Source organism: Toxotes jaculatrix, chromosome 17 (assembly GCF_017976425.1).
Source record: "Toxotes jaculatrix isolate fToxJac2 chromosome 17, fToxJac2.pri, whole genome shotgun sequence".
NCBI lineage: Eukaryota > Metazoa > Chordata > Actinopteri > Toxotidae > Toxotes > Toxotes jaculatrix.
This window is the reverse complement of record NC_054410.1, coordinates 6,592,103-6,609,719: the sequence shown is the minus strand read 5'-3', so window position 1 is coordinate 6,609,719 and position 17,617 is coordinate 6,592,103. Positions and strand designations below refer to the sequence as shown.

Below are 17,617 nucleotides of genomic sequence, written 5' to 3'. Positions count from 1 at the left end.
CACACACAGTGCAGGTAGTTACCAAGTCTGCTATATTTTGCACATGGTCACTGTCCAAGCAATTAATCACCCACAATACACTGCACTACACAACAGTTATGAATGACCTTTAATGTATACCACAATCCTGTTTTTGTTTACTCTACTGTCTTACCATGCAGTATGTGGTCCAGCGTGTCAGCACTAATTAAGCAACTCTAAACTTGTGAAGTAGTTTCACTTGCCCAAGAAAAGTTATGTTATGTGCATATTTGCACTGAGGTAGCCAGTGAGCAACTGGTGCGTGTGTCTTGCTGGATGCCTCCACATATTGAAACCATTGCTCTATTCTCCAAAACACCAACAGAGGGTGATATAGCACAGCAGTGGTCTACAGTTGACATTCAGGTGTTGTAGGACATAGTGTTTCCTTCTTGCTGGATGGAGTTAAGTAAGTCCTCCATCACTCACATCAGCCCAGTGGCAGCTGCATAGCAATCAGTCTAAGAGGAAGACAGAGACAGACTGAGACGCTTCAGAGAGTTGCACAAGGTCACGGTCTGTAATGGCATGTTTGGCCCATTTCCTCTCTTGTTTTGCTCATTGCTCTTGTGCATTATCTGGTCATATACAAGGCTATGGTTAAACCACTTGGTAAAAGTGGCATTATTCTGATCCGTTTCAGATCAGTTAATTAATCAGGTAAAAGCATGAAATCTGGTCTGTTTTGTTATGTGGATGAGAACAATTCCAGCCCAGAATAAGATACCTAAACATAATCAATATTCATCTCAACGCATCTATTGCAGTTTTCAGGTCATTGTAATTTGCTTGGAGTGTCTGCAATTTTTCACTTCAGTGGTGCATTCTAACAGCATTACCTTACCTTTCATTTCAAAATCTAATGCATTTTCTTTCAACCAGCTGCAGTGAATGGGGAAGAAAATATATAAAGAAAGAAAGAGACTACAGTGTATCAGCAGGTCAAAAAGCTGCTGGAAAACAAAAGTTGAAGCCAGCAGTTTAGAGGTAATGGAACGGTATCTTGTTCATACATGCTCAGTATTTTCTGTAGCTACCCCAAAGTGAACGCTTTCAGCTGAAGATAATCAATTATGGCTTTTACTGTGGATCCGCAGCAGGAGTTATTGAATTTTGGTCACTTAGTGTAGCTTTGTTGTGTTTTAAAACAGACTACAAGTTGTTGTAAATCAATATTTATGCTGTATAATTCTTTGAGATGAGTTTTACTAAAGCTAGTTGCTTAGATGTAAAACTGCAGGCACTTACTGGATTTCTGTACGTACTGGAGCTCTGGTCAGAGCTCCACACCAAACCCTGCTGACATTCATGGATGATGATCATTATTACATGTCTTATGGCAATTAGTCTGTGCTTTCACCGAAAAACTGTTGGGCTTGGGTTTAAAATTTATTAATGTACACGTGTGGCATGCTGAGTGTCAAAAAGTAAAAAAAAAAAAAAAAAAAGAAAAAAGAACCAAATTGAAAACTTGGCATCAAGAACTGTGGGAGAGCTTTTTCCCCATGGACACTGTGCATATGAGTTTGTGTGTCTGTGTGTATGTGTGTGTCACATCTAGAGCAAAAGCGGTAAGATACAAACACATTATGGATCATTGGGGTAAGTGGTTTGAGCCAGTCAGCCATGTAAACAGACAGTGTTACACTTCATCTCTCCCACTGTTACTCTGCAGCTCATTCATATATCTCTCTCTTTCCTAACAACCGCTGAACCACTGAACTCTAATAGAGTTGTTTGTGCAGATAGATAGATAGATAGATAGATAGATATATAGATATATATATAGATAGATAGATAGATAGATAGATAGATTTGAGGAACAGAATCAAAGATATGAAATAGTAAGAGGGAGTGAGTGAATGATTGTGTGTGCATGAGAGCAAAAAGAAATAGAGACAGTCAAAGAAGTAGAGTGAGAGTGAGCAGGGCATATCCCACTATGATTCCCAGAGCAGTTTGTCTGATACGGGAGGAGTGAGGCGGCAAGGGAATGGGAATATTATGTTAATGGGGTGAGGATTGCAACAGCGACGCCGACACAGAGGGATGATGGGATTTTAACCCTCCTGGGGAGGGACCAAGGGGGCAGCAGTGCATGTAGACTGTGTGTGCGGGTGAATGGGTCATCTGCACACAGCAGAAACTTTAAAACATGATTGAGCGGCAGGGAGGGGAAGCACAGCAGCGTAACTCCTCTCCAACCCTTCGTGCTGTCAGAGCTGTCAATCAGGCAGCTGAAATAGATGAGGAGCAATGACACACTGTTTGTCTCCAAAGACCAAGATCTGTGGTCCAGTCCAGAGGTGGGGGTGCAGTCAAAGAAAATATGTGTTGAGCAGGGAGGTGAAGGGGAGCAGTGACAGAATGACTGGAGGAAGAAGGGAACCTTTTTAGGCCAGCCCACTGTGATGGAGTGGCAGCCATACTGGATGAGTCATCTTGGCCTAGGGGAATGATTGGTACTTTTTCAAACACTTGTCAAGTCACATTCTGTGATTAACAGGACGCAGAAGCCGAGGAGTGGAAGATCAGTTTATGCTACACTGCAGCAGTGACGTGACTTCAGCTGATGAGGTTTCTGTCAAAATGCTACACAATTGAGATGTTGGGGACAAAAACATGTTCATCATCTAACTCTGAAACTCATGAAACATCACCTGGTCTACAAAGTTAAATTTGCGGCGTCTCATTTGGGAACTAAACTCTTTATGAGTACCTGCAATTGCTGTTTCCAAAGACGCCCTCTGGATTAGTGTTTCTCATAATTTGAAACAAGAAAATCAATTCCGCTCGCAAGTTCTGATTCTTTCTTTCCACACGAGCCGCCCGTGTCGGGCTTTTGTGGGTCTGGTGGTTGTTTAACAGCATGTAGTTCACAAAGAAATACTCAGTGCTCAATAAATTATGCTGGTTCTGGCGAGTAAAACAGAGCCCTATTAGGGGAATTTTGGCATAGTTTTTGCTGACATTTCTAGACTGCAAATGTACTTTGGCTCAGAGCTTCCACCAAATTTAAGTTGCTTCTTAGTTATACTGGTGAAAATTATTTTATATCCCTGGCTCTATGCCTGGTGTTAACAAGCATCTCTTGTCCGGATTTTGCATAGACACGATTAAGATGGATTAAACTTAAATCTTCTTCTCTCTTGCGAAATGCATATCCATCGTTCACATCACCTCCTGTCATAATTTTGCTATCTGAGCTGTCTATCTCCTGTTTGGAATGCATAATGCACTTTCTGGCTGATTCTTCAACGTTAACATTTGCATGACAATATCATTTTTTTTAAGAGGAGGTGACTTTTTAGGGTACCCTGCTTGCGTGTTCTTTTTCTTTTCCAAACTGCTGTGTCTGCTCACAGTTTGTAACTTTTAAACAGATAACAGGGCTAATACCCGACAGTTAACTCTACTTGAATAGCAGCAGTCATTATTTACCATCGCAGCTGTCAAATGGATGTCACAGTTCAGAACAAAACCCTCCAGTAAAGCTCACATCTCGCTTGCGGCCAAAGTGTTGCTTTATGGTTCCACACGCATCTCTTTTGTTTCAGCCTGCACTGTAGATGAAAGAACAGACGGAGCGTGTTGCTGCAGCGGGAGCCGAGTCGCAACTTGATTTGTGTCTAATCCTCCAGTGTGTCTGTGGTGTAGCAGCCATCACTCACAGCTAACTGTGTTAGCAATTAGTATCAATTAATCTCAACAAACACTGTTGGCCATTACACTCAATACATCACCACAGGCTCTGCTAACTATATACCACACAGAACATAACAGTGCGGCGCAGCCCTGTCGCTCTGTGGGAGAAGATGAGAGATACGCGTGTCATTCCCCATATGGCTAAGTGGGAGAGAGAGAGAGTTACAACTAAAAACAGAGAAGGAGACAGAGGCAGGGGAAGACGAGTGAAAAAAAAGGTGATATATAACTCTTTCTGGCCCTCCGGGACTGAGGAGCGCAGCCTCTGTCAACATAGTAAATACACTCTCAGAATTTGTCATAATGGTTCATTAGTGCTGGGAAGAGATTTACGTAGGTAGCAGGGGTGAGGAGAGTGGATTAGGAAAGGGGCACTTTGTTTTCCAAAATACATGTTCTGAAACTCTCATATATAAACATATTTTAAAACTCCCTGACAGTTGGCACCTTACCACATAAACTTATTTCCATTAAGCCTTAACTCCCTCCTTCCCTCTCTCTATCCCCCTATCCCTCTCTTTTCCTCTCCCTCTCCAGCATTTTCAAACTGTTTAAATTAGCCTCCTCATCATTCTGCTCTTTATAATCCTCCTCCCCTCCCCTTTTCTCCTCTGTTGTCACCAGGAATAGAATAATCTATTGCTCTTTACGTGGTGGGCTGTGCATTATCTAATATAGGAGATGGGAATGTGTTGGGCAGTGAGACAGAGAGAGAGAGAGATGGAGAGATATGAGGAGAGGGAGATGTGTCATGACTCGTATATCATGTTGATGAGAGGCTCTGCAGTCCTGGACTGAGTTGAAGTTGGGCCATATGTGGACAATAATATTACATTACATTAGTTAAAGGCATAGTTGAACATTTTTTGGAAAACACTGTTATTCTCCTACTTTTCAAGAGTGATAACAGGAGACTGACATCAACCTCATGTCTGTTGGTTAAATATGGAGCAGGAGTCCGGAGGTGTTTAGCTTAGCTTAGCATAAAAGCTTTAAACAGGGGAAAAACCTAGCCAGAAAAGATCATTTCTACACCCACAAATTAAAAAACCTGAACTTTGGGCATAGTCAGACTAGTCATGTTTCCTGCAGCACTCCAGCGCTGTAGGACTATCTCCTCAAATTCTTTGAAGCTGCACTAATTAATATTTTTGCACTAATTAAACCTACAGAGAATCCTTCTGTTGGTCTCCTCAGCTCTACAAAGCACTTTAGCATCTTTCAGCTCATTGTTTTGGTTTTATGGCCCACACTTGACTGTTTGGTTCAGTCTCACTGCTCTCATCAATCTCATTTTCAGTCACAATACAGAGTCTGTTTTCAGGAAAAACACTACTTGCTGACTGAACACTACTTGCCCTGCACCATCATCAACATCATCAACAACATCAACAACAACATCAGACATCACACAAAGAGAGCTGGACTTGCAAATTCATTCAAAGGTAACTGCATCTCTGCTGGATATGTAAATAGGCAGATGTTTGCCAACAAGTTCACTATGTTAAATTTGTAAGATGATAAGGTTTCAGTGTTATGCTGCAAAGACAGACAGGCAGGCTGACAGACAGGTTCCGTGGTCATTTAGACTCTTAAAACAGCTGTAGCTGGTCTGTGGGAATTGGCTGGCTTTTGCTGCCTTTCAAAGAGGCAGCAATCGACACTTTTTAGTATGAATGCTGACACACTGGCATCAGTGCTGATCCACTCCAGGACTGCCTCATAGGTGAATTTCATTATTTATTAGTCAGATTATATTAAATATAATGGACAGGGGTCAATGACCCAATAAGATCATTACTTACCCACTGACTCAGGCACTCAGGCCTATACCTTGCTATTCCTCAATTACCAGCTGACAGACAGGCGTGTGGAAACAGGGTCATGCCAAAGCCCCAGCCTCCCCACGTATATTAGGCTAAATCTCCATCCTCTCACCCCACTACCCCTCTCTGGGATTCTACAGGGAACGTGAAAGAGATTGTGTGCTCCATTGTTTCTGCTAATGCGGTTTAGCTGCCTGTCAAAGAGGCGGTTGGGAACAGCTCCAGTCTTAACCACCCGCTTGTCTCCGACAGTTACTGTGTGTGTAAATGTTTGCGTATGTGCGTGTGTGTGTGTGTGTGTACATGTTAATGCGCTTGAGTGTGGTGGCATGCACTCATATGGTATTATACATGTTTCATATGAATTTCTGTGTATACACATAAATTACCTGCAAATATTTATTTCATTACTTACTTTCTTATCACTGTTTTCTCATGGTGCTTTGCTATATGTTCCTCAGCCTCTGTTATCCTGCTTCCATCCTCAAAAAACTTGCATTTATTGGTTTCTCTCTAACTTGCCCCCCTCTATCCCCATTCCATATGTATGCTTAACCATACAAATGCATTTAAATGTATTTACCCCCTATCTGCCTTTGCTCCCTGACTGCCAACCCCACTCTCCCCTTCTTAAATAAACCAATTTAATCATGGAAGCTTCTTTGCCCTTGTGCATTTCTCTCTCTCTCTCTCTCTCTCTCTCTCTCTCTCTCACTCTGTGTGTGTGAGAGTTTGTGTGTGTTTTCTTGTTTGTGCCGGGCTGTGTGCAATAGAGAGAGAAAGAGAGAGAGAGAGAGAGAGAGAGAGATCCCCACAGGCTTGTGTGTGTGCTCGCAAGTGTGCACGTGCATCCTCCACTTCCACTGTCAGCGCTGGGTTCAGTGATGCCCAGCATACTCATCCAAAATCTGTGTGACCTTGCCAGTCAGCTAGTCAGTCAGCCATGGCGGGGCATCTAGTACACCTGCCCTCTTATGCTGTTTGTGTGCACTTGCATGTGTGTGTGAATACAGTAACTGCATGTGTGGATAATATCTCCTCCTCCTCCCTGACTTGTTTGTGTAGCTTCAACTGTAGCAGTCAAACAAGACCCCAATTTGTACCCCAAGATCAGATGATTAGCATCTGATTGGGTCTTTAATCCTAATGACTTTTTACACCACACGCTTTAAGATCAGACTGGCTTTGTCACCCAGTTCCAGCCAATAAAACATTCTCCCTTCAGGCCGGTCCTGAAGTGACCGCAGTGATTGTGTAATGTCACATTTTGAATATATTTGAATTTGGAAAGTCGCCGCTTGAGATCGCAAGACAAGCTGGGAATACCTTGGCAACAAAAATGAAAAAGGAAATCTTCTCCTTCCCTGTTACAACTACTATCTAAATGTCCCGAAGCAGCTATCAGGTGCTTAGTCCCTATTTGCTTCATTGAAACTGTTCAGTAGCTGACACTATAACTCTAATTGTTCTTGAAAATGCCTAGATGTCAATATTTTTAACTATCTGTATAAATGCGAAGCACAGTGCTACTGCAAAAAGAGCCTAAGTGCTGAGCAAACCTTCCCTGGATAAATAGAGATTAGAAACACACGCGCGTGCGCACACACACACACAAGCAGAAACACACACACAGTTGCCAGCAGGTCTGATGTGAAATAGACCAGACTCAAGGCGAATACCAAACAATGCAGCAAGGAGCGATGATACTGTAATTTCAGGACAGGCCTGAGTAATTCTGCCAAAGGAAATCCTGATCTCGCATCTCATCAATCATTTCTGTACGAACAGCAGCACCTGCGTGTGTTTTGTTCTCGTTCTGTTCAGATTCTGTAAACTTCCTGTCTCCTGTGGGGGGACACTGAGCTTAATTCATTTCTCTAAAGAAGAAATCTGGCTGCAGGCCCTTCAGTGGAAAACCAGAGCAGCGTCTCCATCATCCTAATATTAAAATGGCCTGCATCCCTCCCTCTGCCCCTCATCTGCTCTGGCTGGCACGCCCCAGGGCCATTTGTCATGCAAACAGCATTTCATATGAGAGTGGGGTTGACATCGGTCCACCAGGAAAGACAGATGACACATTTCACTACACCTTTATACAATTGCTGAGGCTTGTCCATCAAAATACTGCAGTGAAGAGGAATGAGTGAAAACCCATAGGTTCGAGGCACAAATGAAATGAGTATTGGTTCTGATTCGTCATGTTTTTCTTTTCTTTGTTCTTTACTCAGCTGCCACCCTCTTTCTTCTCTTTATTTTTGGCTGGGCCATAACAACCAGCAACACTGACTGACTGAATGACTGATGAAGTTTCACCACTGGTCAGTCGGCCGAATGTTGGACTTTCCCCATTGGCTCTTTCAAAATGAACTGGCAAGAACAGTCTCTATTACATCATGGGGAGCCTTTACAGGCATTGCCAACTTTTTCACTAGATTTACAGTCTTTTCAGACCCTGATAACGACTTTTCAACAAAGCACCTAGCAACAAATCTATCAACTTTTGGGACAGACCTTAGCTACTTTCCAGTTGCCAGTATTGTCCGTTAAAATCAGGATTTTAGCAGTGCAGAGCAGGAGCTTGGAAATGGATTTAAAGGGCCGTGTTTCAGGCACTATTTCATACTTGTTCCGCTGTCTGACAACAAGAACAGAAGGATGTAAATGAGAACATCTTTATTAGGAATTCGGCTTTATTAAATTACTGTATATGTGAGCGCAGAGAGTAAGAGTAAGAGAAAACAGATAAAGGGTTGACACCAAGCAGAATGCCAATATGACAAAATGACGTCATGAATATTCTGGTTAGCACATTAGGTCATCTAGCAACATTTAGCTTTAGCTACTTTCCATTGAAGGTAGCTGTTTACAGCAGTTCCACAACAGTTTTCTACTACAGCCTCAGTTTTGCACATTGACCTTGAATGGTCCAGCCATTTACTAGGTTTTGACCTAGTCTTGTTGTCTCTGTAATGGCTTATACAGCCCCAGCACACCCACTTCCCTATTGGCTCAAAAGCCATTAAATGTAGGAATGGATGTGTTCTTGATTGAGACATCAGTTTGCATTTAATCCTGTTCGTGTCCAGCAGTGCAATCTTGAAATTACACTCAAATTAACACTGGACACTACTGGCTGGGCATTTACAAACTGATCGCCACTGATGTATTTATCAACTAGCAGACTTGTCAGATTCTGGGGATCTTTACTTTTGAAGCCCTCTTTCTTCTTTCTTTTTCTTCTCCCTCCCTCCTGCAGGTTGAGATAACTGTTGGAGGTGATTTAGTATCAGAGGAGCTGGTGAGGAGGAAGAAAAAGGGCAGAGAGGGAGTTGTCTAAATGGAAGTAATAGATGGACGGGCAGGGATCACAAGGAGACGTGGGAGGGCCGCAGAGCTGACACGGAATCGTCTGAATCAGGGTTTCTCAAGGACTTTTGTAATTCACAGTTTGACGCCGGCCAGGGGAATCATGGGGAGACGCGTGGAGGTAAGGTGGAGGGGAGCAAAGGAGGGATGTGGAGGAAAAGAAGGAGGGGAGTAAGGGAGGTGTTCCCACTGGGGCTGAATAAATTGAGAGAACAATCTGGTATTTTAGGAAGAGGAGATGGATTGGTATCTGATACAGTGTAACTACGATGACAAATGGGCCCTGTTGTTTTTCAGAACCACAGAAAGCAGGTGATACTTGGTACTCTCTCTGTTGTAAAAGTGTTTGGAGAGGTGGCCAGGGCTGACAATTAATGAGACCGGGGGGGCGTCCAACATGGGAGATTAATGTTGGATGTTCAAGTTTGCAGTGGATAAATCAAGCCTCAAGCTGCCAGTCTGAACCGCATAGATTACTGAATGGCAGTGGACCACACTATTCAGTTAAAAACAGCTCAATTGCTACTTGGCACACCTGTTACAAAAGAGCTTGTGTAAGTGGCCACACTGACAACAAGTGACCTGTCATCATACTAATTCAATACTGTTCTGTTTTTAACTGTGCTGCAGCAACTTTATTGACTGTAAAACAACAGAGCACTAATTGTCTCTTCCATTTGCAGTGTGTTTAAGTCTTGAGAGGATCGTGTCCTTATCAGCACGGAGCCAGGCACCAGGAAATGGTGTCGGAGTCTCACACAAAAGCACACTCCAGTGGATGTATATACACATATAAATAGGCACATGCAAACACAGCCATGCATGTATGTTCACACAAGTATAGTACATACACATGCACACACACAAAGACCCACATGAACACACACAGGCCTACCTGCGAGTGGACCAGCCCAGAAGCTGTTTCATCTGTCCAGCCACGTAAATGTGTGTTTGAATATCTCAGAGATTCGTAGCTGTAGCCCACCACTCCGCTCGCTCTGCAGCTCTAAGCTGCGAGAGGCAGAAGAAAAGGGATTTGCGAGTTCACCAATGCTGAAATGACTGCGATGCTTTGGCGAGTTCTGCTCATGTGGGATTTAAGTGGCGGAGAAATTCGAGGACAGTTTTTACTCCTCTGATTCAATCCACTGACTGATCTGTCTTTGGCAAATTTAATACACAAATGTAAGATTTAAAACCTCAGGGCCAAAGGAAGCTCTTGACTACTTCTTTTTCAGCCGGTTGTAATAAAAAGTGTCACTGTGAAGGAAAATATCCCCCACAGCCCAACGGGTGCAATTTACAATGTATTTGTATATCATAAACCGTGCATTCACAGCCAGTCCACACGCTCAAGTCACAAATATTTAACACTATATGTTTATGAGGCAATTATACAACGTACTGTGAAATAGCAGAGTTAATCATTTATGGCTGCAGAAATTCTATGTTACAGTTTTTTTCCTAAATCTATCCAAAGTGTCAGTTCCAGTGGTTTCCTTTTGCTTATCCTTAAGCCAGGACCGGCTTAGACTGATAAGTGGAGCTAGCCGAGGGTCATCAGCTGCTTAGCCCGTATAGGCCTGTGTGTGTGTGTATGTGCGTCCGTATATGGACTTGTGCATCTGCGTATTTAAATTTGATTCCTCATGTGCATGTTTGGTTGTGTGTTTGTGCATGTATGTGCGCTGATATTTATTATGTGCAAGCATATGCACAAGCATTGTGTGTTTTGTCAGCAGTGCTGACGTGGACCATATATATGCAGAGGTATTGAAAGAGGTTAGGGATCTGCTTTATCTCAGCTCTCCATTGCTTTGTAAGAAATCCCTCCCTGACCACATTCAGGGGCCAATCCTATCTACTGCACCTGCAACAGATATGGTCGCACAGGTAAATAATATTATGGCTGTTTCAGTATGCTGAAATGTACTGGTGTATGCATTCCTCCATATTGCTGTAATTGTATTCTGTGCAGTGGTTTATGACCCTAGTTAACTGTACTCAGCTTTTAATTTGACTTACTCTGAGTTTCCCCATTCAAATGTATATTATTCTAAAATTCTGTCTTCTGTACCCTTATTCGTTACTGTACTATTTTTTATTCTGTCAGTCTTCCCTGTTTCTCTCTTTTATCTGCTTCCATGTTTCACAGCCTACCAAAACTAAATTAGGGGGCTAACAAGATGATGAAGTTGACATGAAAACTGTGAACAAAGTGGTGGAAAAATTGCAGGCTGCGCATAATGTGGCAATCAAGGCCAAAATGCAGCAGTTTTGTTTTGTCTCAGACTTTTTTTTCTTTTTTTTTACTTGTGAAGAAGCACCAAATTCAATTGAGGGTTCTGGAAGCACGAACGATCGTTAGAAAAGGTCTGAGACACAGTTGGCAGTCTTAATTCCTCACCAGCGCCATTATGTGAGGAAGAACTTGTTTGCTTCCAATCAGACACAGTATAGTACAACTAGCCATTAGTGCTGTTTACAGTGATGGAGTAGCCTCCTCATCGTGAATCAAATGGCTGCCCAAGTGGTTCCAAGGTCTCATTATCCCATTTGTTTAACATCTACAATTTATGTAATATAGAGTTATATATAACCATTAAGTGATGGCATGTTTTTCTGATGGAATTTGTATTTTTAAGCTTCAATCCCTTTCTGTAAATCCCTTTAATGTAAAGAAAGCTTAGAAAATGAAGGGAGGCTGAGATGTTTACCAATCTGCATATAATAACAGCCTGTGATGAGGGCTGTAAGCATTGTAAATGTTTCTTCAAAGGGGGGAAGACACAGAGCTCTGCTCTTCCCAGTTCTGCTCATACTGTGATCTGCTGAAGTGCACTCCATTCTGCTTTACCCTGCTCTCGTTATATGTTGTAAAACGCCCATTTAGTCTTAAGTATTTTTTTGTAACACAAAGAAACCATTTAACTTGTTTGCAATGTAGTTTCCTTGTTTTAAAAGTTGCTTACAAATACAAATGAGTATTTTAAAACACACAAGGAAGAGGCAGACGATCGCTCTAGAATATTCTTGAAACAAGCTTATTTACATTGACATTAAGTGAAATAATCAGGACCCATCTACAGGCGTTTTTTGCTTGTTTTACTCCAGGAAGTTACTGAGTCAGCCAGGGAAATAACCCCCTGTAAATTATTAAATTGAGATATTTATACTTCTGTTTTTGTATGGATTAAACAAACAAGATATAAAGTGTTAATTAGTGAGGTTTTGAGGTGCACAAAGGTAAATTTTGTTACACTTAGACAGAGCCTGTCTGTCTAAAGGTAACAAAGCTAAGCTAACAGGCTGCTGGCTCCAGCTCCATATTTACAGTACAGAAATGAAAATGGTATCAATCTTTTCATATAATCTCAACAAGAAAGAAAAAATGTCAAACTATACATACTTCAGCAGAACATTTTGTTTTGTATGGGAGAAAAGAGGTCTTGATAATGTAATGAGGAGCAGGGACTGCACGAGAAAGAGAAGCAGCAATGGCCATAAAGAAATGTATTGGCTTTCAGATGATTTAGAATTTCCCCTTTATGGTGTTTCAGGACAATCAGATCATCTGTGAAAGTTGTTTACGCAGCACTTTTAAATCGTGTCTCTTGTATTCTCAGATTATTTACTGTGCAAATTCATCTAAGACTCAAGTGTCATTTTTCTGGGAGGGTTATTATCCAAGGTGTTATGAGGTCTGAACTAACTTCCCTGTTGGCTGAGCTGAAACTAAATCGTTCCTATAATGCATGCAGCACGGTAACACTGGACATAAATTACATCTAGCGCAGCTTCTCGGAGCACAAAACACAGTGGCGTTAAGCAACACGCAGCTTTATGGCGCAAAGAGCATCGTCATATGTGAGTTTAATGCTGAAATTTACATCTGTGGTTCATAAACTAAATCTCAAAATGGCTGTAAGTATTTCTGAACTGCAGGCATTAATTGGATCGCTGCAAAAGAGTTAAAGTACATGTCAGTCATATCTACTTAATATTCGTTACAGTTGGAGAAATTTCTGTCTTTGATGTCAGTATTTCCATAGCAGGATTATTGATTCCTTTTAACTCCAGCGGTGAATTGGGTCCAGCATGATGGAAGACTCATGAATGAAACACGAACAACTTTTGAATGCATACAACTCACTCTCCTGTTCAGTTATATTACATACTGCTACCCCCCCCCCACACACACATTTATCTTCATGCCTCTCTATTCTATTTAGATGACAAATAATTTTTCCAATGTCAAGTGAGATTCCCAAATTAGATTTACTGGGATGGAATCACGCTTCTCATTAGACGCTACTTTTATCCATTGGGATCGGTATTTTTCCTGTCTGTCTGACTGAGTGAGTTCACACTGGTGGATCAATAAATGGCTCTGTTCACTATGTGAAACAAACACACCCAGCAGGCCATTACTCTGTCTCTGAGTGTGATAGTAAAAATACATCATAAACATCTTCCAACTGGCCCGATGCCTGGAAATTGATTATGGCCTTATTGATATCCACTGTAGTGTGTCATAGCCATGGTAATGGTATGAGGAATATTAGGCCACTGACAACACAATCTTCCATCTGTTTTCAAAAAGATGACCTTGACTTATTCGTGGATGTGTAGAACAGATTACATCTCAGTTGAAACGAGTCACTGCATTGATCTCAGAAATAAGCATGATTCATCTGTGCTGGTCATGTACGGAATGCGTTGACTATTTTTCCCTCCGGTGAAATCGATATTCACTAAATGTCATTTTAGAGCTTAATTACAAATGGTTATAATTAATACTCTGCTTGTATGATAGATGGTTAGCATTGTCCTGGGTGGCACCATGCACTGGTGGTGACAGCAGTTTGCAATATCATTTTGCTTCGGAGCCCTTGGCGAGTTCACACCCTGTGACCCTGTGGTCCCCATGCGTTTTCTGCCCCGGCAGACCGACCGCTAATCGATAAGCTAAATTGTCTTATACATAAGAAATGATACAGCAGTGCCTCAAGGTGATGCATCACTAATGGAGGATTGTCAGTTGAAAATTATGCATTTCTCTTTTTTTTTTTTTTTCCTTTTTTTTAAAATCATGCTTTTTGGTGTTAGCAGTACTGCAGTACAGGTACAGAACTACACAGGAGTTGCAAAGAACAAGGAGTTATTATAAAGGTTCAAGCTTGTGTACTTAAATAAATTACATTACATTAGCATTTTGGTGAGAAACAGCCATTCACAGTGCTTCAAACTGTGCATGGCTAACAGCGAGTGGAAGAAGTAGAACACATTCAGCTATTCATCATTTATCAGTTCACTGTTGGATTATGGGTCAATTTTGGATGATTTCAACCACTATGGTGCAATATTTTGCTCCCAATTACAACAAGAACAAAAAAAAAAGGTTTGAATTTGTTACAGCTCTGACTGTGATACTAATTAGAGGATAAGATGTAAACATGATTTAGGGCCATCTGACATACACGGTGACTCAAAAACAAATTTAAAATAATTTAGACCCATGGTCATAAGACAAACGCATTGCGCCACTGAGAATCTTGAGAATTTTGAAGTATTGCCAAAGGTTCACATTGCAAGTATGATAAATCCAAATCAAATCTCTACTCCACAGCCTAGGAAACAAACAAAATGGGAGAAGGGAGACTGGACAACACTGCCTCGAGATTTGTCCTGCTTGAGTTTCCATTTCAACAAATGTTGAAGGGAAAACAAAACATTTACTGCTTTGGGATGTGTCTCCTGGCCAAGTATTTGAAAGGCAGGCTGTAAATTTGTCAGAGGTAAACAAGTTAATGGAGTGACATGGGACCAGCACCCAGGGGCGTTGGTTCAAATCAGGTATGACGAGCTTTCTTCTCATTCTGCTGCTTTAGCATTTGACTCAAAACATCTCCTGTAGCTTTAGCACAGGGACCAGAAATCTCCTTTTTTCCCTGATAAACATAATTTATAGTATTTTTTTTTTTTGCATATCTACATGTACAAAGCTCTCGATGTGTGTTTTCAAACAGAGGGCTTCATTTAGGATTGTCCCAGGAGATTTCTGAACTACTTTGGATTGGATGGAATCACTGGTTTCCAAATGAACACTGACAGTTTGGTTTATTCTTCCACCTCAGTGAGTTATCAGTCACCATCAGCTGCCCCTTAAGCACCAGGGGGGGTGGAGAGGTCTTGCTGGATCCGCATATATATGTGTGTGTGTGTGTGTGTGTGTGTGTGTATGTGGTTATTGACACCAGCAGAAGGACAGAAACACCCTGAGGTTAAAAGAGGATGTAGCATTCTCTGATTTATTTTCATTTCTAGACCATACCTCATGAGTACCTTACAAAACCCTCATATTCATTTAAAAAGACAGCCACACACAAACACAGCCACACACAGACACACAAATACACACTGTGCAGCAAACACATATGCACAGACTCAGTGAAATCCAAGGATTAAAAGCTTCTGTTCGTTCACAAATTAAACGTGTGTGCCTTTCTGTGTGTGTGCGCGCGCGTGTGTGTTTGTTAGTGTGTGTTATTAGTGTATGATGAGAGGGGGGGGGGGGGTGGATTTTTTGGCAGTGTGCTGAGCAGAGAGAAGGTTCAAAGCTGTGGGCTTTTTTTCTTCTTTTTTTTTTGCTGTCTCTCTGCTTCAGCATGTGCACCACCAATGACCTCAATTAGCTCCACGTCTGATAGACACACACACAGAGCATCCTTAGATCACACGCACATACAGACACTTGCAAATACTGGGATGTAGCGTAAAGACGGGGGGCAGTAAAAAGTAAAAAGTGATGATAGGATTAGTGGAAGAAGACCGTTCGAATGTGCCGCTCAAACATGTTTGTGTACGTCTCCGTTTCATCATTAGCGATAAACCTTGACTTCCCAGCTACTGCTGCCTGTTGGGAAGACAGAGAAGGAGTCTGACAGAAAGTGCGAATATGAAATAAAGAGAAAGAGGGAATCATAAACCCTATAAACAATGAGATGGACGAGAGAGTGAGCAGAAGTTTGGTGTGGATCAAACAGAGGCTGTGAAGAAAGAGAGAAGAGAGGAGAGAGTCTCAGAGCCAACACAGATAAAGAAAAGCAGAGAAAACAAAGGGAGATTCAGTTTAAAGAGCCCAAAATGGAAGGAGGAATAGCACAGTAGAGGAAGATGGGAGAGGAACTAAAGGGAGGGAGGATGAATGAATGAAGGAAAGGAAGGCAGCAAGGGGAATGAATGAAAACCAGAAGCAAAAAAGTGAAAATGATGAAGGGAGAAGAACGAGCAAGAAGATGAAGAAGCGGGCTATGCACAGATGTAGATGGAGGAAGCAGGGATCTGTCAAACGGCAGGCACACTGAGAAACAGTGCTCTGACCTTCACGGTACAAGCTGCTACCACTGACAAGAATTTATGCATGCTCTCACTTTGTATTACTTCCCGTTGTACATTGAGAGTGTATACGTGTGCACATCCAAGCATACATGGATATGTGCAGCCTTTGTGTGCGTGGCCATACATACATGTGTTACAGAGACTTTTTGTGTGAATGAACACGAATGAGAATGTGTGTACACTGCATGTGGGTGCGTACCAGCCACAGTGTGAGTGAGGTAAAAATTGAGGGTTTTCCCTTCATCACACACATTCTCCGTCTCTCTCTTCCATTTTCTCTCTCTCTCTTTCCCTTCCCACAGCCCCATCTCTCTCAGCTCTCCACAGGAACTCCATTAGACCTTGCACTATGTTATCTTATCCTGGAAAAATAGCCAAACCGCCTGCGGTTCACAGCAATTATTGTACACCATATCTCAGGAGGTGTTACAAATTAAACATGGCTTGGGTCATGCACGTTTAGCTTTAAGCAACAGCAAACGTTCACTCTGTAACATCCCACTGTATCACATGTATTAATAAGAACCCGATTGCACACAGTTCTTAGAAAAATTTTAATTTGTTATTCAAGTACTGAGCACCTGAGGGGTAGAATATAAGAAAAGGTCATCTTATAATGTTGACGAGGTTACAAAAACCCAGTGGTGATTCATCATGAAAAAAGGATACTGTTATATACAAGCAAGAGGTTAATGTGTGAGGCACCAATGACTTCAGGAACATGTTAGTGAGAGAATAATACTCTATTACTTCAAAACACCTGAAGCAGTAAATAGAAAAATGACTGATTTTTTTTTTTGTGTGTGTGTGTACAGTAAGTAGCTGAATTAATTGTGATCTAGTGTGTCTTTCTTCCATTCTCAACTAGAACCAAGGTGGTCTTAAGGGAGGCAGCAGCTGTAAGCTGCTCGGTGGTCCTCTCAGTGGTCATGACTGTGATTTTAACCCCCCAGGAATAAAAAAAAAATAGAATGGAAAACGTCATGTGGGCTCACTACAGCGAAAGTACTTGTTGGTAAAATGAAGGCAGATGGATTAAAAAAAGACAGCTTTTCTCTCCTTAAACAAGTGGTTCACTTGCGGCGAAAGCTTATAAGCAAACAGCAAGATCATAAGGGAAGCGAAGCCTCACAACAAATCCTCCAAAATATTTGGGTACTGAACAGACACTACTGGTCATGCGATGTGAATACTCATTTGCTTCTGTGTCTTAAACTGTGCAACACTTTTTTTAAAAAATTAATTTGTAGTGTGGAATGATATGAATTCATTCCAGCTTATTCAGCTTATTTGCCGAA

The 17,617-nt window shown here is 41.7% G+C and overlaps 1 long non-coding RNA gene across 1 annotated transcript in view; it reads right to left on the bottom strand.

Annotated features, from left to right (window-relative positions):
• The window catches only part of LOC121197041, a 135,288-nt gene that overhangs the window by 55,622 nt on the left and 62,049 nt on the right, over positions 1-17,617 (bottom strand). The gene's annotated exons all lie outside the window — the stretch shown is intronic.